This window comes from Salmo salar, chromosome 14, assembly GCF_965601325.2.
Source record: "Salmo salar chromosome 14, fSalSal1, whole genome shotgun sequence".
Classification (NCBI taxonomy): domain Eukaryota; kingdom Metazoa; phylum Chordata; class Actinopteri; order Salmoniformes; family Salmonidae; genus Salmo; species Salmo salar.
In genome coordinates, this window is record NC_138304.1 from 73,242,834 (window position 1) to 73,265,154 (window position 22,321).

The window sequence follows — 22,321 nt, forward strand, 5'->3', positions numbered from 1 at the left end:
ATTCTATCATAGAAGAAGCCGTGTCGTCTGCCGAAAACTCACGCGAAGAAGAAGTTGCACGTTGTTAACGTGATAGTGTCGTAGCAGAGAATTTGTGACTACGTTTTAGACCGTAGCTCTGGCCACAACAGTATAACTGAAATTGATTGATTATACGATGGAAAGCGACACCGAGATGGAGGACTTCGATAGCAGCGAGGAGGAAAGCAATTGGTCTGATGATAGTTACCTTGCAGACGAAGACTTCAGCTTCGACTATCAGGAGGGAGTGGATGCACACGAGGACGCGTAAGTGGGAATAATCCCTCCCAGAGTGCATATTGTACCCAGTCAACACACCGGGGGGGGGGGGCGAAATCTCACCGAATCCGTCAGAGCCACTTTACCACAGATATAAAGAACAATGAGAGATTTTACCCGATGTATACATGTGAAAGCATCCGCTTGGCATTTCCACTGGAAGCCAGTGTTGGAAGATCGATAAGGCCACCGACATTCTGCACATTTTCTAATCGATTAAACATTTGATGTCAATACAGTTGTCTTTTCCCAAAACTATAATCTGTTACGAACAGTGTGGACTAAGTGTTGTAGATTTGACCCTTTGCCATTGTTTAGAGTCGCGCAAATGTAGTTATTGCGCACTTCAGAGTAGGCGTTCCCTAACAGAAATATGCAAACGTTTGTTAGAACGCGCCAATAAGATCTCGCTAACTCGTGCCTGACTCTGCCCACCTCCTTGCCTGTTCTGCCCACTAGGATTAATCTGTTCACATTGGAAACGACAAACCATCTTGAGTCGGTGTGTCCAAACCTTTACTGGTACTGTACATCAAAGGGAGATTTGCTTCCCTTGGAAGACCTGGAGAGAGAATTCCCGACAGTCAACCATTTATGTTTGAGTTGTTGTGTGTATAACTATCTATATAGCTTGGTAACGTTAGCCAATTTGTCAGGCAATGTTTTTTTTCCCATAGTCGATAAAGGATGGTCGGCAATTATGCAGGAATTTTGCAACCGCCTTCCCATGCAATCAATCAATCAAATGTATTTATAAAGCTCTTCTTACATCAGCTGATGTTAAAGTGCTGTACAGAAACCCAGCCTAAAACCCCAAACAGCAAGCAATGCAGATGTAGAAGCATGGTGGCTAGGAAAAACTCCCTAGAAAGGCAGGAACCTAGGAAGAAGCCTAGAGAGGAACCAGGCTCAGATGGGTGGCCAGTCCTCTTCTGGCTGTGCCGGGTGGAGATTATAACAGTACATGGCCAAGATGTTCAAACATTCATAGATGACCAGCAGGGTCAAATAATAATAATCACAGTGGTTGTAAAGGGTGCAACAGGTTTGTTAGGAGGAGTAAATGTCAGTTGGCTTTTCATAGCCGATCATTCAGATTATCTCTACCGCTCCTGCTGTCTCTAGAGAGTTGAAAACAGCAGGTCTGGGACAGGTAGCACGTCCGGTGAACAGGTCAGGGTTCCATAGCCGCAGGCAGAACAGTTGAAACTTGAGCAGCAGCACGACCAGGTGGACTGGGGACAGCAAGGAGTCATCAGGCCAGGTAGTCCTGAGGCATGGTCCTAGGGCTCAGGTCTTCCTCCGAGAGAGAGAGAATTATTGAGAGCATATTTAAATTCACACAGGACACTGGATAAGACAGGAGAAATACTCCAGATATAACAGACTGACCCTAGCCCCCCGACACAAACTATTTCAGCATAAATACTGGAGGCTGAGGCAGGAGGGGTCGGGAGACACTGTGGCCCCGGACAAGGCCAAATGGGCAACCCCACCCACTTAGCCAAAGCACAGCCCCCACACCACTAGAGGGATATCTTCAACCACCAACTTACCATCCTGAGACAAGGCCGAATATAGCCCACGAAGATCTACCCCACGGCACAAACCCAAGGAGGGCGCCAACCCGGACAGGAAGATCTTATCAGTGACTCAACCCACTCAGTGACGCACTCCTCCTAGGGACGGCATGGAAGAGCACTAGTAAGCCAGTGACTCAGCCCCTGTAATACGGTTTGAGGCAGAGAATTCCCGCGGAGAGAGGGGAACCGGCCAGGCAGAGACAGTAATATGATCACATTTTTTGGTTCTAGTCAAGATTCTAGCAGCCGTGTTTAGCACTAACTGGTTTATTTAGAGCTTTATCCGGGTAGCTGGAAAGTAGAGCATTGCGGTAGTCTAACCTAGAAGTGACAAAAGCATGGATACATTTTTCTGCATCAATTTTGGACAGAAAGTTTCTGATTTTTGCAATGTTACGTAGATGGGGGGGGAAAAGCTGTCCTTGAAACAGTCTTGATATGTTCGTCAAAAGAGAGATCAGGATCCAGAGTAACGCCGAGGTCCTTCACAGTTTTATTTGAGACGACTGTACAACCATCAAGATTAATTGTCAGATTCAACAGAAGATCTCTTTGTTTCTTGGGACCTAGAACTTGCATCTCTGTTTTGTCCGAGTTAAAAAGTAGAACATTTGCCGCCATCTACTTCCTTATGTCTGAAACACAGGCTTCCAGGGAGGGCAATTTTGGGGCTTCACCATGTTTCATCGAAATGTACAGCTGTGTGTCGTCCGCATAGCAGTGAAAGTTAACATTATGTTTCTGCCCACTAGGATTAATATATATATGTTCTGCCCACTAGGATTTATGTATGTATGTATGTATGTGTGTGTGTGAAAACAATAGTGGTCCTTAAACAGAGCCTTGAGGAACACCGAAATTTACAGTTGATTTGTCAGAGGACAAACCATCCACAGAGACAAACTGATATCTTTCCGAAAGATAAGATCTGAACCATGCCAGAACTTGTCCGTGTAGACCAATTTGAGTTTCCAATCTCTCCAAAAGAATGTGGTGATCGATGGTATCAAAAGCAGGAGCACGAGGACAGATGCAGAGCCTAGGTCTGACGCCATTAAAAGGTCATTTACCACCTTCACAAGTGCAGCCTCAGTGCCATGATGGGGTCTAAAACCAGACTGAAATGTTTCGTATACATTGTTTGTCTTCACGAAGGCAGTGAGTTGCTGCGCAACAGCTTTTTAATTTTTTTTGAGAGGAATGGGAGATTCAATATAGGCTGATAGTTTTTTATATTTTCTGGGTCAAGGTTTGGCTTTTTCAAGAGAGGCTTTATTACTGCCACTTTTAGTGAGTTTGGTACACATCCGGTGGATAGAGAGCCGTTTATTATGTTCAACATAGGAGGGCCAAGCACAGGAAGCAGCTCTTTCAGTAGTTTAGTTGGAATAGGGTCCAGTATGCAGCTTGAAGGATTAGAGGCCATGATTATTTTCATCAATGTTTCAAGAGATACAGTATTAAAAAACTTGAGTGTCTCCCTTGATCCTAGGTCCTGGCAGTGTTGTGCAGACTCAGGACAACTGTGCTTTGGAGGAATACACAGATTTAAAGAGGAGTCCGTAATTTGCTTTCTAATGATCACGATCTTTTCGTCAAAGAAGTTGATGAATTTATCACTGCTGAAGTGAAAGCCATCCTCTCTTGGGGAAAGCTGCTTTTTAGCTTTGCGACAGTATTAAAAATACATTTTGGATTGTTCTTATTTTCCTCAATTAAGTTGGAAAAATAGGATGAACGAGCAGCAGTGAGGACTCTTCGATACTGCACGGTACTATAATAATTTTGTAATTAATAGTACCCGCAAAACACCAGTCTCAACGTCAACAATGAAGAGGTGACTCCAGGATGCCATTGGAACACAGGAGTGATGGTTGCTGATGATGGACCTCTGTACGCCTTTGTAGATATTCCATAGAAAATCAGCCGTTTCCATCTACAATAGTGATTTAACAATGTCTACACTGTATTTCTGATCAATTTGATGATATTTCAATGGACAAAAATTTTTGCTTTTCTTTAATAAACAAGTGACCCCAAATTTTTGAACAGTACTGTATATTTTGCTCAAATATATGGTTTGTATTTTAGTGTATTTATACTTGGAATATAACTTTTCAACAGGAAAAGTAAAAACATCGCTGGAGTCTATTTTTTTACGCCCTATCGGACTCCCAATCACGGCCGGTTGTGATACAGCCTGGAATTTAACCAGGGTCTGTAGTGACGCCTCTAGCGCTGAGATGCAGAAGACAGACTGCGGATCTGACTTTTCTGGACCCCGCTTCCCGGCGGCTGGGGCTTTTGCGCATGTGCAGGATTCTCTACTTTACGCACATTCTCTGCGCTATTCGTAGAGAATCTCTTTAATTTCTCTCATTCAATCGTGATTCGTGAATGACGATTATTCTACATTTTCTGGTGAAACATCAATGCAGCATCTGCATATCAACCAGATGATGTTAATAAACTGTAGCATAGTCTACCTGTATTTAGTTTCAATCAAAGCACATATTTTGCCTAGTGGAGTGGAGGGTCCTGCACATGCGCAGAGGCTTCGGGAGCTTTAGCAGTCGGGAGGAAAGGTCCGGAAAAGTCAGATCCGCAGCCACTCCATTAAAAAGATCTGAAATCAAAATGACATACTTGAAAATGAATTCTCATTTCTCAGATTTTTATTTTAAGAAACTATTTGACAGGCATATTCCTCAGTTTGTAAACCTAACAGATTGATCTTAGACGGTGGGCGTTGGCCACATTGAATTGACATGAAATGTAGATGTGTGAATGTGGAACCATGTAGGAGAAAGTAAATTAATTGTGTTCTGTTATCTAGTCCTAAGTGATAGTGTTGACTTAGTGAATTGCATTATTGTAAACATGTTCATATTTATTTTCATAGTCTTGATTGGGAAGAGGACTCAAATGAATCAGCAGGTGACACACCACCCAGAGTCACACCAAGGAAAGAGAGCCAATCTGAGAGTGAGGTAAACTGTTCTGGTTCTCCAGAAGAACCATGGTTACCATGCAAAGGGTCACAGTCAACAAGGACATCAAGGTATTTACAAACTTTCATAATCCATCAGTGTTTCCGCTCATTTAGCTGCAGTCATCGATATTTGACTCGCTGCATTTTTCTATTATCAAGATACCTGCTGGTAACTCTTAACTTGTTAGCACAGGTCACGAGGTGTCCTAAGTATCTGTAGACTATGTGTGACTCTCATGACTAAAGAGACTTCATGCATAGTTTTTATTTTTACCCGTAGGAGTAAAATGTCTTTTTTCAGCACTTTCAACCAAAAATCTGAGATGGCCTGCCTGCCTGCCTGTGTAAATGAAGCCTAACAGATCTGAGACCATATTCAGCCTTAGATGTCTTAGAGCCAATATGCCTATAGAAAGTCTACACCCCCTTTCAACATTTCACCGTTTGTTGCCTAATAACCTGGAATTAAAATACATTAAAATAGTGTTCCCATTGATCTACACATTCCACCCCACAACTTCCAAGTGAAAAATATATTCAGATAGATTTTTTTTTTTTTTATCTATAAAAAAACGAAAGACTGAAATAGCTTAGTATGATAAGTGTCTACCCCCGTTGTGATAGTAATCCTACATTTTCTTGGGCGTAACCAATCACCTTCAAAATCACACACCAAGTTAATTGGCCTACACCTGTGTTAAATTGTAGTGATTCACATTATTTCAGCAGTTTTTGTATGTTCCTTCTGCTGGGTAGTGAATTGTAACCAAACACTCAACCATGAGCACCAAGGAGCTTTTAATAGAACTCTAGGACAAAGTGGTGGAAAGGCACAGGTTCCTTGAATATCACTTGGAGCACGGTCAAAACGATTATTAATAAATGGAAGGTGTATGGCACCACCCAGACCCTGTGTAGATCAGACCATGCCTCCAAACTGGATGACAGAGCAAGTAGGAAACTGATCAGAGAGAATACCAAGAGTCCAACGGCAGCTTTGAAAGAGCTACAGGCTTTTATGGCCAAGATTGGTCACAGTGTGCATGTTAAATCAAATTTTGTTGGTCACATACACATATTTAGCATATGTTATTGCGGGTGTAGCAATGCTTGTGTTCTTATCTCCAATAGTGCAGTAGTATCTAACAATACACACACATCTAAAAGTAAAATAATGGGAAAAAATATATATAGAAATATTATATTGAGAAAATGCCAGTGGCATTGACTAAAATACAGTAGAATAGAATACAGTATATACATATGAGTAAAGCAGTACGTAAACATATGAAAGTGACTAGTGTTCCATTATTAAAGTGGCCAGTTATTCCAAGTCTATGTATATAGGGCAGCAGCCTCTAAGGTGCAGGGTTGCATAACTGGGTGGAAGCCGGCTAGTGAAGGCTGTTTAACAGTCTGATGGCCTTGAGATAGAAGCTGTTTTTCAGTCTCTCGGTCCCAGCTTTGATGCCCCTGTACTAACCTCACCTTCTGGATGATAGCGGGGTGAACAGGCTTTGGCTCGGGTGGTTGATGTCCTTGATGATCTTTTTTGCCTTCCTGTGACATCTGTTGCTGTAGGTGTCCTGGAGGACGGGTAGTTTGCCCCTGGTGATGCGTTGGGCAGACTGCACCATCCGTTGCGGGTGGTGCAGTTGCCGTACCAGGCGGTGATTCAGCCTGACAGGATGCTAGCAATTGTGCATCTGTAAAAGTTTTAGGGGCATAGCCAAATTTCTTCAACCATGTGATTTGTAGAGGTGCTGTTGCGCCTTCTTCACCACACTGTCTGTGTGGGCGGACCATTTCAGATCGTCAGTGACGTGTACGCAGAGGAACTTGAAGCTTTCCACCTTCTCCACAGTGGTCCCGTCGATGTGGATAGGAGCGTGCTCCCTCTGCTGTTTCCTGAAGTCCACAATCAGCTCCTTTGTTTTGTTGACGTTGAGAGGTTATTTTCCTTGCCCACTTTGCCAGGGCCCTAACCTCCTCCCTGTAGGCTGTCTCGTCATTGTTGGTAATCAGGCCTACTACTTTTGTGTCGCCTGCAAACTTGATTATTGAGTTGGAGGCGTGCGTGGCCACGCAGTCATGGGTGAACAGGGAGTACAGGAGGGGGCTGATCACACACCCTTGTGGGGCCCCTGTGTTGAGGATCAGCGAAGTGGAGGCGTTGTATCCTACCTTCACCACCTGGGGGTGGCCCGTCTGGAAGTCCAGGACCCAGTTGCACAGGGTGGGGTTCAGACCCAGGGCCCGGAGCTTAATAATGAGCTTGGAGTGTACTTAAACCTGAATGTCGTCATTCCAGCCCCAGGCTGAAACACATTATCGCCTTTGTCAAGTGGCCGATCAAGGGACTGTGGGCTTAGGCGCGTGCACTGGCCGCCCCCGTCTTTGTGATTTTCCCTCTGTTTACCGAAAAGGAGATTCCCGGTCAGAATATTATCGCTTTTTTACGAGATAAATTGCATAAAAATTAATTTTAAACAGCGGTTGACATGCTTCGAAGTACGGTAATGGAATATTTCGATTTTTTTTTGTCACGAATTGCGCCATGCGCGCGACCCTGATTTACCATTTCGGATAGTTTCTGGAACGCACGAACAAAACGCCGCTATTCGGATATAACGATGGATTATTTTGGACCAAACCAACATTTGTTATTGAAGTAGCAGTCCTGGGAGTGCATTCTGACGAAGACAACAAAAGGTAATCAAACTTTTGTAATAGTAAATCTGATTTTGGTGAAGGCTAAACTTGCAGGGTGTCTAAATAGCTAGCCCGTGATGGCTGGGCTATGTACTTAGAATATTGCAAAGCTATTTTAAAATCGGACATATCGAGTGCATAGAGGAGTTCTGTATCTATAATTCTTAAAATAATTGTTATGCTTTTTGTGAACGTTTATCGTGAGTAATTTAGTAAATTGTTAGTAAATTGCCCGGAAGTTTGCGGGGGGTATGCTAGTTCTGAACGTCACATGCTAATGTAAAAAGCTGTTTTTTGATATAAATATGAACTTGATTGAACAAAACATGCATGTATTGTATAACATAATGTCCTAGGGTTGTCATCTGATGAAGATCATCAAAGGTTAGTGCTGCATTTAGCTGTCTTCTGGGTTTTTGTGACATTATATGCTAGCTTGAAAAATGGGTGTCTGATTATTTCTGGCTGGGTACTCTGCTGACATAATCTAATGTTTTGCTTTCATTGTAAAGCCTTTTTGAAATCGGACAGTGTGGTTAGATTAACGAGAGTCTTGTCATTAAATAGCTGTAAAATAGTCATATGTTTGAGAAATTGAAGTAATAGGATTTTTAAGGTATTTGAAAATCGCGCCACTGGATTACACTGGCTGTTGCGTAGGTGGGACGAATTCGTCCCGCCTAGCCCAGAGAGGTTAATGGTGGTCGGACCAATCTATGTGATGCTAGCCACAATAAGGATTATCCACAATAGTGGACTTTGCGGTTAGCCTTCAAAATAAAAGTATGTCATAGACAGTGATGCAAATGAATACAAATAGTAGAATCATGCCATAATTTAATAGATCATGCTAAACAAGGATTAAATGTTATATAAAATCAACAAAAGACAGTAATTGTTAATTTGACAATCTGTCACTGGATGTATTATACTTTAGAATTGCGTTTTGGGCATATTTATTTCACCGGTACAGCCTTACCTATGGATTGTGGATCACTGACATGGGGTGTCAGTGACACCGAGAACATTAGCATTGTAGCTGTTATTGCGGGACTATAAAACAACTGAATTGAGCCACATTTGTCAACCTATGTGTATTGAACACTATTCCTGAGGAATAACAATATTGCATGGATGTTTTGGAGTCTGATAACTCTGAGGAGGAAAAAATATATTGGGTATTGAGTAGACTGATACCCCATTTCATTGATCCCCAATCCTTAGGTAAAGCTGTACAGTGCAATATGAATGTCAATACACACAATAGGCTAACTGGGGAGGTGATTTCACACAAGTCACAGTCCCACGATAAGAGCTACAACGCTAATATTTGCGCAAACTCTTCACAGTTGTGTTCTGTGGGTGTCACCGAGTAGACTGATACCCCATTTCATTGCGTCACATTCCAACCCTGTTTAACATTATCTAGTCTAAATATGGTGTGATTCCAACAATTGTAACCTTCTGCATCACTTTCAAATAGGTACTTTTATTTTAAAGGCAAACTGCAAATTCCACTATTGTGCCTAATCCTTATTGGCTAGCTTCACAACACATAACCGGTCAGGTCGAGCCTCACTAGCCAGATGAAGCTAGCTGGCCGCTTATAACGTTAGCTTTGGGCAACAGGGTTAAGTAGCTGGCTGTTCAATTTCAATAGGCGAACAACAAGTGACTACCTAGCTAATACTTAAAAGGATTCCTAAATCATTGCTAACAATAGTGAAAATGACTGCAGTTTCTACTGGTCATTGTTTTCAGGCTGGTTGTATTGGTGCTATCTAGGTACCAAGCTAAAGCTAGTTAGCTACCTCAGAAATTGCGGTCGAACAAATAATGCTTTATTACCAACACGGTATTGTAAACACATAGTTCATGGCCGGTGTTTGCTTGTTTGTAGACTCTTTTTGTACAGCTTTGACAGTGCTACTGATATTAGTGGTGGCGTTTGGCTTGCACGTGCAAATTCAGATTTGTCAAATTTTAAAAGTGTATTTATCGTGTCTAATAGTGTTATCTTTTTTGATACCCAAAGATCCAAACGGCGTTCCATAGTATGTTGTGAAGCTAATAGCAGTGACACTATTACTGTGTAACTCCGGTAGGGCAACATCTGAACAGTAGCACACTTGGTAACGTTAGTGTGTACCGGTGCTCGACCAGTCGCTAAAGCCAACATCACCCACGACAGAATGGTTGATAGTCAAGGGCAATGAATTCCATTATCTTGACATTAATGGATTTCGCCTTTGAGTTGTCTTGATGAAATTTTCTTACTCTTTCAAATGACTGCTCGACTCGTTGACTGCTCGATCCACACAGAAGACATTGTGGGCTAGGTTAGGAATGCTATGTTGCACGTGTAGCGCTACATTTTACGTGGCGTCATTAGTCATGTGCCTAGTTTATATCGGTATGCATGTCAGCTTTGACATCGGTTTTTCACATCAGCGTTAAACTAGACACCGGGCCGATACCGATGTTGGCATTTTTAGCTAATATCGCCCGATTCCGATATGTCGTGCATCACTAGTAAACACTCCAGCCAGCTGGTCTGCGCATGCTCTGAAGACGAGGCTAGGGATGCCGTCTGGGCCGGCAGCCCTGCGAGGGTTAATACGCTTAAATGTCTTACTCACGTCGGCCACCGAGGAGAGCCCAAAGTCCTTGTTAGCGGGCGGTTTCACGGCGTTATCCTCAAAGCGGGCGAAGGTTTTTAGCTTGTCCTGAAGCAAGACGTCGGTGTCCGGAAGCAAGACATCGGTGTCCGCAACATGGCTGGTTTCCCCTTTGTAGTCTGTGATTGTCTGTAGACTCTGCCACATATGTCTCGTGTCTGAGCCGTTGAATTGCGACTCCACTTTGTCTCTGTACTGACGTTTTGCCTGTTTGATTGCCTTACGGAGGGAAAAACTACACTGTTTGTATTCGGCCGTATTCCCAGTTACCTTGACATGGTTAAATGCGGTGGTTCGCGCTTTCAGTTTTACGCGAATGCTGCCATCTATCCATGGTTTCTGGTTTGGGTATGTTCTAATAGTCACATTGTACCCAATCACCTATACACTTCCTAATGAACTCAGTCACCGTATCTGTGTATCTGTCGATGTCATTCTCGGAGGCTACCCGGAACATATCCCAGTCCACATTATCAAAACAATCTTGAAGCATGGATTCCGATTGGTCAGACCAGCGTTGAATAGACCTTAGCACGGGTACTTCCTTTGAGTTTCTGCCTATAGGAAGGGAGGAGTAAAATGGAGCCGTGATCAGATTTGCCAAAAGGAGGGCGAGGGCGGGGGAGGGCCTTTTAGGCATTTCGAAAAGTTGAGTAGCAATGTTTTTCCAGAGCGAATACTACAGTCAATGTGTTGGTAGAACTTCGGTAGTGTTTTCCTCAAATTTGCTTTGTTAAAATCCCCAGCTCCAATAAATGTGGCCTCAGGATATGTGGTTTCAAGTTGGCATAAAGTCCAGTGGAGTTCTTTGAGGGCTGTCGTGGTATCAGCTTGAGGGTGAATATATACAGCTGTGACTATAACCAAAGATAATTCTCTTGGAAGGTAATACGGTCGGCATTTGATTGAGGTATTTGAGGTATTCTAGGTCGGGTGAACAAAAGGACTGTATGTTGTCACAAACATGAGTAGTTAATCATGAAACATACACACCCTGCCTTTCTTCTTTCCAGTGAGTTCTTTATTCCTGTCTGTGCGATGTACTGAGAACCCAGCTGGCTGTATGGATGGGGACAGTATATCCCGGTGAAACTCTGTTTCACAGAAACATGGCTATGTTACAACCCCTGATGTCTCTCTGGAAGGAGATCCTCACCCGGAGCTCGTCTACTTTATTATCCAGAGACTGAACATTAGCGAGAAATATACTCGGAAGTGGTGGATGGTGTGCGCTAGGGCTGGGCGATATGGCCAAAATCTGTGATTTGCGACACAACACGAAGTCAGAAGTTTACATACACCTTAGCCAAATACATTTGAACTAAGTTTTTCACAATTTCTGACATTTAATCCTAGTAAAAGTTCCCTGTTTTAGGTCAGTTAGGATCACCACTTTATTTTAAGAATGTGAAATGTCAGAATGATAGTAGAGAGAATGATTTATTTCAGCTTTTATTTCTTTCATCCCATTCCCAGTGGGCCAGAAGTTTACATACACTCAATTAGTATTTGGTAGCATTGCATTTAAATTGTTTAACTTGGGTCAAACATTTTGGGTAGCCTTCCACAAGCTTCCCACAATAAGTTGGGTGAATTTTGGCCCACGCCTCCTGACAGAGCTGGTGTAACTGAGTCCGGTTTGTAGGCCTCCTTGCTCTTACACGCTTTTTCAGTTCTGCCCACAAATGTTCTATAGGATTGAGGTCAGGGCTTTGCGATGGCCACTCCAATACCTTGACTTTGTTGTCCTTAAGCCATTTTGCCACAACTTTGGAAGTATGCTTGGGGTCATTGTCCATTTGGAAGACCCATTTGCGACCAAGATTTAACTTCCTGACTGATGTCTTGTGATGTTGCTTCAATATATTCATATAATTTGCCTGCCTCATGATGCCATCTATTTTTTGAAGTGTACCAGTCCCTCCTGCAGCAAAGCACCCCCACAATATGATGCTGCTGCCCCCGTTCTTCACGGTTGGGATGGTGTTCTTTGGCTTGCAAGCCTCCCCCTTTTCCCTCCAAACATAATGATGGTCATTATGTCCAAACAGTTCTATTTTTGTTTCATCAGACCAGAGGACATTTCTCCAAAAAGTACGATCTTTGTCCCCATGTGCAGTTGCAAACTGTTGTCTGGCTTTCTTATGGCGGTTTGAGCAGTGGCTTCATCCTTGCTGAGAGGACTTTCAGGTTATGTCGATATAGAACTCGTTTTACTGTGGATATAGATACTTTTGTACCGGTTTCCTCCAGCATCTTCACAAGGTCATTTGCTGTTGTTCTGGGATTGATTTGCAGTTTTTGCACCAAAGTACGTTCATCTCTAGGAGACAGAACGTTCATCTCTAGGAGACAGAACGTATCTCCTTCCTGAGCTGTATGATGGCTGCGTGGTCCCATGGTGTTTATACTTGCGTACAATTGTTTGTACAGATGAACGTCGTACCTTCAGGTGTTTGGAACGTGCTCCCAAGGATGAACCAGACATGTGGAGGTCTACAATTTTTTTTTTTCTGAGGTCTTGGCTGATTTCTTTTGATTTTCCCATGATGTCACGCAAAGACGCAGAGTTTGAAGGTAGGCCTTGAAATGCATCCACAGGTACACCTCCAATTGACTCAAATGATGTCAATTAGCCTATCAGAAGCTTCTAAAGCCATGACATCATTTTCTGGAAATTTCCAAGTTGTTTAAAGGCCCAGTAAACTTTGTATGTATACTTCTGACCCACTGGAATTGTGATGCAGTGAATTATAAGTGAAATAATCTGTCTTAACAATTGTTGGAAAAAATGTCTTGATTGCAAAGCCTTACTGTGAAGCATGGTGGTGGCAGCATCATGTTGTGGGGCTGTTACTCACCCGGAAAATGAATGGAGCAAGAAAAGTCCTGCTGCCCTCAGCAAGAAAGCTATAGTTTAGCATGACAACGACCCGAAGCACACAGCCAAAGTTACAGTGGAGTGGCTCAGGACTAAAAAGGTAAATGTCCTTGAGTGTCCCAGTCAGAGCCCCGACCTAAATTATATCGAAAATTTGCTGTCCATCAACGCTCCCAAGGAACTTGACAGAGCTTGAACAGTTTTGTAAAAAATAATACATTGCCAAATCTAGGTGTGCAAAGTTGGTAGAGACATTTCCCAACAGACTCATAGCTGTAACTGCTACCAAAAGCGCAAAAACAAAAAGTTCCCTTAAGTGTGGAGTATGGTGAGTAGATAAGTGGGAAAAAAATCCCTATTTAAATGCATGCATCTCTGAGGCACTGACACAACAAAATTTGAAAAAAGTTAGTGGGTGTAGACTTTCTATAGGCACTGTTCTTGTCTTTTTAACCTTCAAGTTTTAAAGTGAATTGAAGTCCAATACCGATGGCATAGCTGTCGCTCAATTGGAAGTGTTGTACAAAACATGTTTACTGAATTGATAATTACTAATGTTTATTTTCATAGTGTTAAAACTGACGAAGATGATGCCCCACTGCTGAGCACCTTGCAGCCAGACCAACAGCGTAGCCCGTCAGTGAATTTGTCAACAAAGACCTATTCTCCACGTAAAAGAGTGCTGGCCTCACCCTCATTAAAGTGCAAAGTACCACGTCTCTCGACCCCAAGAAAAACCTCTCGCTTACCACACAGAACAACCGAGTCAGATCAGCCATGGAAAACCGAGGAACACCCTGATGAGGGTCCTCAACCTTTGAGATTTTGTCCATGCAGACCTCCTGGACCTCAAGTAGATCCCTCAGCCATGTACTCACCGTTAGACTTATTTCAAATGTTTTTTACCAAAGTCACGGTCAGAACCCTCTGCGACAATACAAATAGACAAGCGGCTAGAAATATTGGTAGGGGCAAAAAGTTTAAGTGGATAGATATAACTGTGAAGGAGTTTTACAAATTCATTGGATTGGTCTTCTTTACTGCTCTGGTTAAGACAAGAGCTATCAGTGATTACTGGATAACAAACTCCATCTTCTCGATTCCGTTTCCAGCTACTGTGATGAACAGGGATAGATACAGAATCATATCATGGAACATTCACATGAGTGATCCTGATGAGGACGCTGTCAATGACAGTAAAAAGGGCACACCTGAATATGATAGGCTATTTCATCTCAAACCATTAATGAATGACATTCGTCATGCCTGCATGTCCTGTTTCCACCCACATAGAAACCTGGCTGTAGATGAACGGATGGTGGCATCAAAAGCAAGAAATGGGTTGATTGAATATATCAAGTCAAAGCCCACTAAATTTGGCTTTAAGATTTTTGTGTTAGCTGACTCCAGCAACGGCTATACAGTGGACTATGCTGTGTATATCGGCAAGAACACGTTTCCTGTTGGCTTTGGAATTTGTCACGATTCAGTGATGTCCCTCGTAAGGCCCTCTGTTCTTGGCTCAGGTTACCATGTGTACCTTGACAACTACTTCTCCAGCCCAAAATTATTCAAGGACTTATTTGACATGAAAATGGGAGCGTGTGGTACCATGAGGGAAGGCAGATTGGGCTTCCCAAGATCAGAAGAAAATGCGCTGACCAAGAAATCCCCAAGAGGATCTTTACGGTGGATAAGGGAGGGCTCCCTGCTCTTTGTGAAGTGGAAGGATGCCCGGGAAGTGTCGATGGGTACCACTATTCATCAAGCGTATGGAGGGGAGACGATAAAAAGGAAACGCAAGAATAAGGATGGCAAATGGTCTCATGAGTCAATTCCAGTACCCACCCCAATTCTAGAATACAATAAAAACATGGGAGGTGTTGACTTATCTGACCAACTGATTACTTACTTCTCAGCCCACCGCAAAACAATGAAGTGGTACCGAACATTGTTCTACCATTTTGTGGACATAGCGACTACTAACAGCTACATCATTCACAAGGATCTGTGTAAAGTGAACAAGCTGCAGCCCATGACCCACAAAGAATTCACGCAAGCGCTCGTGGCCCAGCTCTGCGAGGTGTCCATTGAGACTCAGTCCAAGCCGACGAACACTGGACATACACCTGTCCCGATCAAGCCTGTGGCAGACAAAAGCAAGAGAAGCTCTGCAGGACGAAAGCGCTGCGAACTCTGCAAGAAATCGGGACACTCCAAAGACACTCCCTGGAAGTGCAATGAGTGTGGCGTACCACTCTGTGTCATTCCAGACAGAAATTGCTTTCATGATTGGCACAACTTTGAGGGAATGGCCCCAGTTGAGTATCAGTCTTCTGACTCTTGAGTAAAGCTGTAAGACTTGTGCAGCTATATCCTATCCATCGCAGATGAGTGCTGTTGGATCTGTTGCCTTATTGCACATTTTTGTGTATTTCAACAAAATGCTGCTCATTTTCAATTTTTTATTTATTTATTTATTATTATTATTTTGTACCTTTTATTTAACTAGGCAAGTCAGTTATGAACAAATTCTTATTTTCAATGACGGCCTAGGAACAGTGGGTTAACTGCCTGTTCAGGGGCAGAACGAAAGATTTGTACCTTGTCAGCTCAGGGATTTGAACTTGCAACCTTTCGGTTACTAGTCCAACGCTCTAACCACTTTGACTTTTGATAGGAGTAATACTGTTGTGTTGTTTTTCCAAGATAATGGATACCAGGCCATAAATTTGTCAATAGGGAAAAGGTTAAATATATGGTTTTTGGGATGTACTATTTGTAAATAACTTGTTATTAACTTGTGCTGGTTTTATTCAGCAATATTGTGTTCTGGTATTCTAGTGTGTCATTAAATCCTGCATGACTGTGTGCACACAACTTCACACCATCGCCTTCCGTTTGATCACGATTATCTTTATCAGATTACATGGCCTGACTTTTTCCACTGTTATGTAATAGCTCAATTTGAGTCAAGTGAAGGTGTTTTAAAATGTACTGTACTGGTCAATGATGTGGATTTGAAACATATTGCAACCCTATGGCTCATAATGTGGTGAGGCTACTATGACTAACAATGTATTTTCAGATGTGAAAGAATCAACCTCAAAATAACCCAGCTTTTCTCGCTTTGTTTTACTGTCATTATATATTTTTTTAAATGTACTTCATGCTAGAGTAGTTATTAGAAGAAACTTCCTTTACGATGAACCAACCTTGTATATTATTTGTTGAGTTTCTCTTTTCTACTGTGTAGTAATGGTTATTTTGTTTTACCAAAAGGTTCTACTCCAAAATACCACTCCACCCACATGCACGCACGCATGCATGCACGTAGATCAACGGAGTGAAGCTTGTAGTAAGCCTTTGGGAATCCCCGGTGTCTGATGCACGCCGTTTGGTGCTACACAGACCCGGTGGCGATCGCGAGACAGAGGAGACCCTGTCTGTCCTTCTGAGTTTTGATGCAGAACGTTTGCCTGATGAAGTCATGCTAGGAGGGAGATTCTGAGGTGTGAGAAGTGTGCAGGAGGGAGGGTATGGGTACAGCCATCACTGGTACAGAGTGACCCGAACAGTTTGTGCTTTAGTAAGGTTTGCTTCTTGGTGTTTATTGCTGTGGTCATTAATTGTACCACACAGATGGAAAGGAAATCCCAGAAGATTGAATTGGTAGGAGCAGCAGTAGAGATGTTTTTGGGTATCAGAGATTTTAGTGCAGAAGAGCTAGAGGTGGTTTTGAGATAAGGGTGTAGGATCTGTTGGGGCCAAAGTAGTGGGAAGGGGTGTTGGGGATAGTGGTATTGTGTGTGTGTGTATATGTGTATGTGTATGTGTGTATATATATATATATATTTTTTTTTAAGGGTTGTTAGATGGTGGTACAATTTTCCTTGTATTTAATATTTTACAAATGTGCAATGCACTTTCCAAACTGAAAGGCAGCAATATGCAACAAAGCATCTAGTCTGAAGGAAAGCCACACAAAGAAAACAGAAATATGAACAAAGAAATCAAGATTACTGTTCTCCTTGCATCATGATATAATGATGGCAGCACAAGCGTGGATTTCTTATTCTTCAAAATATGAGTCCCCTGAAAAGACATGTTAAATGTGGGGAATAAAGATTATTTGTATGTGTAGTTTTCAACGAATAGTTGAACCAAGTCATATTTCAGGTAGGTAGAAAAGGCCTCTATACAAGTTGATATGTGTCCCATGTAGTCAATTACAGTGTATTGCATTGAGGACTATGGAGGGCAAATCCTTGAAAGTTTGTGAATTTGAGAGAAAAAAAATCAAGGCCTTGAAAGTTTTTGGAAATAGACAAATAGACATGGGTTGTTGAAAGTGCTTGAATTTATATATTTTGTGCAAGAATAGAAATTGAAGTTCTTTTAGATTTTTTTTAACTTAACGTCAGTAATAGGCTACGTTCCGCTGTCTGCATGTGTCTCCTGCTGTCTTTGCATCCTTGTTTCACACGCCACCTGCCTCGAGAGAGTGCGACGGTCACGTGCGTGCAAGAGTGATTGAAGTCGAATAAATCAGGTTAAACAGCGCAAACAAGCTAACGTTAAGTGAACCTTCAGCTATATCCCTGGAAAATGTAAATTCTTCGACTCGTGGCTCACCAAAAACTGTCTTGTTAAAGAACCGCAGGACATCCATATGGCCCGATGCAGAGCCTGCAGCAAATCAATAGAAATTTACATTTTACATTTACGTCATTTAGCAGACGCTCTTATCCAGAGCGACTTACAAATTGGTGCATTCACCTTATGATATCCAGTGGAACAACCACTTTACAATAGTACATCTATATCTATTTTTTGGGGGGGGGGGGTTAGAAGGATTACTATATCCTATCCCAGGTATTTGTCGCTATATTTAGCGAGTATTCAGACCCCTCTAGCAACAAATTTTCAAAAAATTGACTTGCGACAAATCTAGCGACTTTTTCTGGTTTTATTGGAGACTGACTATCTTTTTTACTCTTCTCAACGAGCAGCAGGTGCTGCCGTGGGCCCCACCCCGTCCCAAAGCACTCACAGGTGGCCAAGTCCTCGCGCAGCAGTCCCTCCCAGCTGCAGTTAGAGCAGAAGATGTTCACCCCTTCGCGTCCAGACTGCAAATGAATCGCGCATGCGGGAAGCCGCCGCTGGCTGATGTAAATGTAACATGTTCTTTGTCTAAAATAAATCACCACACAAAAATAAATCACTGCTTTTGACTCACACAGCCTCAGTCACTTACTCACCTTGTTCACTGTGTGTGTGCCTCTGTGACATAAGCTAAACATCTAGCTGGCTAGCTCATCATGTCTCAGTCTAAACTGTACACTCAAAAATACAGAAAGGAGTGGGATTCAAACCCTGAATTCAAAGGCTGGTTGAAGCCGTTTATTGGAGATGATACACGGGCATACTGCCTGTATTGTAAGGCTGATTTCTTCGCTAAACTTGGTGATGTAAAAAAACACATGACAACTCAAAAGGCAAAGCCTTATAACAGTTCCACCCAAAACAAGCTGCCATTTATGGTAAAAACAATTGACTCTGCAAAAAAGACTGAGGCCACCATGGCATTAGCTATCGCTGAACACTGTTCCATGCTGGCATGTGATCACATTGGAGAAGCATGTAGAGCTGCTTTCTCAGACTCCACTGCTGCTACCCACTTCAAAATGCACAGGACAAAGTGCACATACATGATTAATGGTGTTCTAGCACCATACTTTCTGAAAAAGTTGGTCGCAGATGTGGGTGACCAGCGTTTCAGCCTCCTCCTCGATGAGTCCACGGATGTAAGTGTTTCTAAGTACCTGGGGGTTGTGATAAGGTACTTTAGTGATACCAAAGCAGACAATTGTATCAACATTTCTGGGGCTTGTTGAGTTGGAGGGAGATGCCATATCTATAGCCTGTGCTGTTGTGGCTTTCCTCGAAGTGTTGTCTTAAAAAGAGAAACTCCTGGGGATAGGGACTGACAATGCCTCTGTTATGACGGTGATTAACAATGGGGTCCATATAGTGCTGAAGGAGGAGTATGGCCTCAAATATCTGGTTCTTATTCGATGTGTGTGCCACTCTGCAGCTTGCTCATTTGTAGTTCTAAACATATATAGGGTGTTTTTTAGGGTGTCTCCCACAATGTTATTCCTCTCTCCTACAGCGTCCATCACAATTACATGCACATGGCCAATTATGCAAATTAGGCGATGACGTCATTTAGCAACTTCTAGCGACTTTTAGGACAGCCAATAGCTACTTTCCTTACTGAGGAGTTGGCAACACTGCACACAGGACGGCACTCCGCAAGTTCAAAGCAGGTAGGTCCTACCCCTGGTAACATGTAGAGAGGAATACTACAACCATACTTAGTTACTAACGTTAATTATTTTGCTAGATTATTCCTTCTCTTCGTGGTTGGGTAAATTAACTTTAACGTTACACAATTATTCGGTCAAATTAACGTTTGCTATGTTGTTAGCTAACGTTATCTAGATGTCTCAGTCAGTTTTTCTACAGAATCGAACCTGTCAATATAGAGCTAGCTAGGTAACGTTAGCCAACTTGCGGCAAGCACAGTTGGTCAGTGAACATTTTAAAATAAATGACAGTTTGCTAACGTTAGCTGAAAGTTTACATTTAGTTAAAGGACGTTCACTAGAGTTGTTAGTGACAACGTTTCATGACTAATGCTAGCTAACGTTAGCCAGCTAGCTAGTCATTCATTAGACTTGGACACTTATTTTCTTACAGCTCCCACTCTATTGAACTATAATGGAAAAGTCATCGTCATCTACATCACCACTTAGACAATCTTCTACAACTACCACATTCACCACAAGACAGCCCTTCATTACTGGCGTTCCCAAAGAGGAGTTTCACTACTCTTTCCACTGTAGTGAAGGCATGGGTGTGGGTTTACAAACTTTCACCTGTAACATGGAATTATTTTTAGGAAAATGTTATGTTTGATTTCATATTCTCTCTCTGTGACACACACACAGGCTAGAAACAAATAATAAGTGTTTGATTTCAATCTTTTTTTAAACTTTTTTTTTTACTCTTAGGTGTGGTGTTCTCAGCGACGTTCCCAGACAGTGCAATATTCAAGACCTTTGCATGCGGGGCAACAAAGTCTAGCTATGTGTACATGCATGGCTTGGCTCCTCATTTCAAGCACTTGTTGTCCAAAAAAACTCTACTGGGGAGGAAGACTATGTACTTCTCTTTGATGAGAGCCTTAACAGAAAAAACAGTCAAAGCAGTGTGACTTTCACGTCCGTTTATCAAATCAAATTTTATTAGTCACATGCGCCGAATACGACAGGTGTAGACCTTACAGTGAAATGCTTACTTACAAGCCCCTAACCGACAGTGCAGTTTAAAAAAATACAGATAAGAATAAGAGATAAAAGTAACAAGTAATTAAAGAGGAGCAGTAAAAGATAACAATGTACTGGCACCACCTGTATATAGAGTCAATGTGCGGGGGCACTGGTTAGTTGAGGTAGTATGTACATGTAGGTAGAGTTAACTTCTTACATCTAGGCCCTAGCCAATATCCAATGGAACAGCGTGGCGCGAAATACAAAAACCTAAAAAATCCAATAATTTCAATTTCTCAAACATACGACTATTTTAGACCATTTTAAAGATACACTTCTCCTTAATCCAACCACATTGTCCGATTTCAAAAAGGCTTTACAGCGAAAGCAAAACATTAGATGATGTTAGGAGAGTACATAGACCAAAATAACCACATAGCCATTTTCCAAGCAAGCATATATGTCAATAAAACCCAAAACACAGCTAAATGAAGCACTAACCTTTGATCTTCATCAGATGACACTCCTAGGACATTGTTATACAATACATGTATGTTTTGTTCGATCAAGTTCATATTTATATCCAAAAACAGCTTTTTACATTGGCACGTGATGTTCAGAAAATGTATTCCCACCAAAAACTTCCGCTGAATTTACAAAAATACTCATCATAAACGTTGACATAATACATAACAATTATTTGAAGAATTATAGATACAGAACTCCTTTATGAAATCGCTGTGTCAGATTTTAAAATAGCTTTTCAGCGAAAGCACATTTTTCAATATTCTGAGTACATAGCTCGCCATCACGGCAACCTAAACTCAGAATTAGTATTAGAAATATTGTATTACCTTTGCTGATCTTCGTCAGAATGCACTCCCAGGACTACTACTTCCACAAGAAATGTTGTTTTCGTTCGAAATAATCCATAGTTATGTCCAAATACCTCCGTTTTGTGAATAGTCTGGGTAGCCATTTGACAAGATGTTCAGGAGTCTTATGGCTTGGGGGTAGAAACTGTTTAGAACCCTCTTGGACATAGACTTGGCGCTCCTGTACCGCTTGCCGTTTGGTAGCAGAGAGAACAGTCTATGACTAGGGTGGCTGAAGTCTTTGACAATTTCCAGGGCCTTCCTCTGACTCCGCTTGGTATAGAGGTCCTGGGTGGCAGGAAGCTTGGTGATGTACTGGGTCGTTCGCACTACCCTCTGTAGCGCCTTGCGGTCGGAGGTCGAACAGTTGCCATACCAGGCAGTGATGCAACCAGTCAAGATGCTCTCGATGGTGCAGCTGTAGAACCTTTTGAGGATCTGAGGACCCATGCCAAATCTTTTCAGTCTCGTGAGGGGGAATAGGTTTTGTCGTGCCTGCTTCTCGACTGTCAAGGTGTGCTTGGACCATGTTAGTTTGTTGGTGATGTGGACACCACGGAACTTGAAGCTCTCAACCTGCTCCACTGCAGCCTTGTCGATGAGAATTGGGGTGTGCTCGGTCCTCTTTTTTCTGTAGTCCACAAGCATCGCCTTTGTCTTGATCACGTTGAGGGAGAGGTTGTTGTCCTGGCACCACACGGCCAGGTCTCTGACCTCCTTATAGGCTGTCTCGTTGTTGTCGGTGATCAGGCCTACCACTGTTGTGTCATCGGCAAATTTAATGATGGTGTTTGAGTTGTACCTGGCCGTGCAGTCATGAGTGAACAGGGAGTACAGGAGGGGGCTGAGCACGCACCCCTGAGGGGCCCCTTTGTTGAGGATCACTGTGGCGGATGTGTTGTTACCTACCCTTACCACCTGTGGGCGGCCCGTCAGGAAGTCCAGGATCCAGTTGCAGAGGGA

The 22,321-nt window shown here is 42.5% G+C and overlaps 1 non-coding gene across 1 annotated transcript; it reads left to right on the forward strand.

The window, feature by feature from the left end:
- Nucleotides 1–43: 43 nt before the first annotated feature.
- LOC106569918 (uncharacterized) lies at nucleotides 44–18,384 on the forward strand. Its single transcript, XR_014380420.1, has 3 exons — nucleotides 44–288; nucleotides 4,786–4,944; nucleotides 13,717–18,384. It is a non-coding gene; the product is annotated as an uncharacterized LOC106569918 (transcript).
- Nucleotides 18,385–22,321: the final 3,937 nt, after the last annotated feature.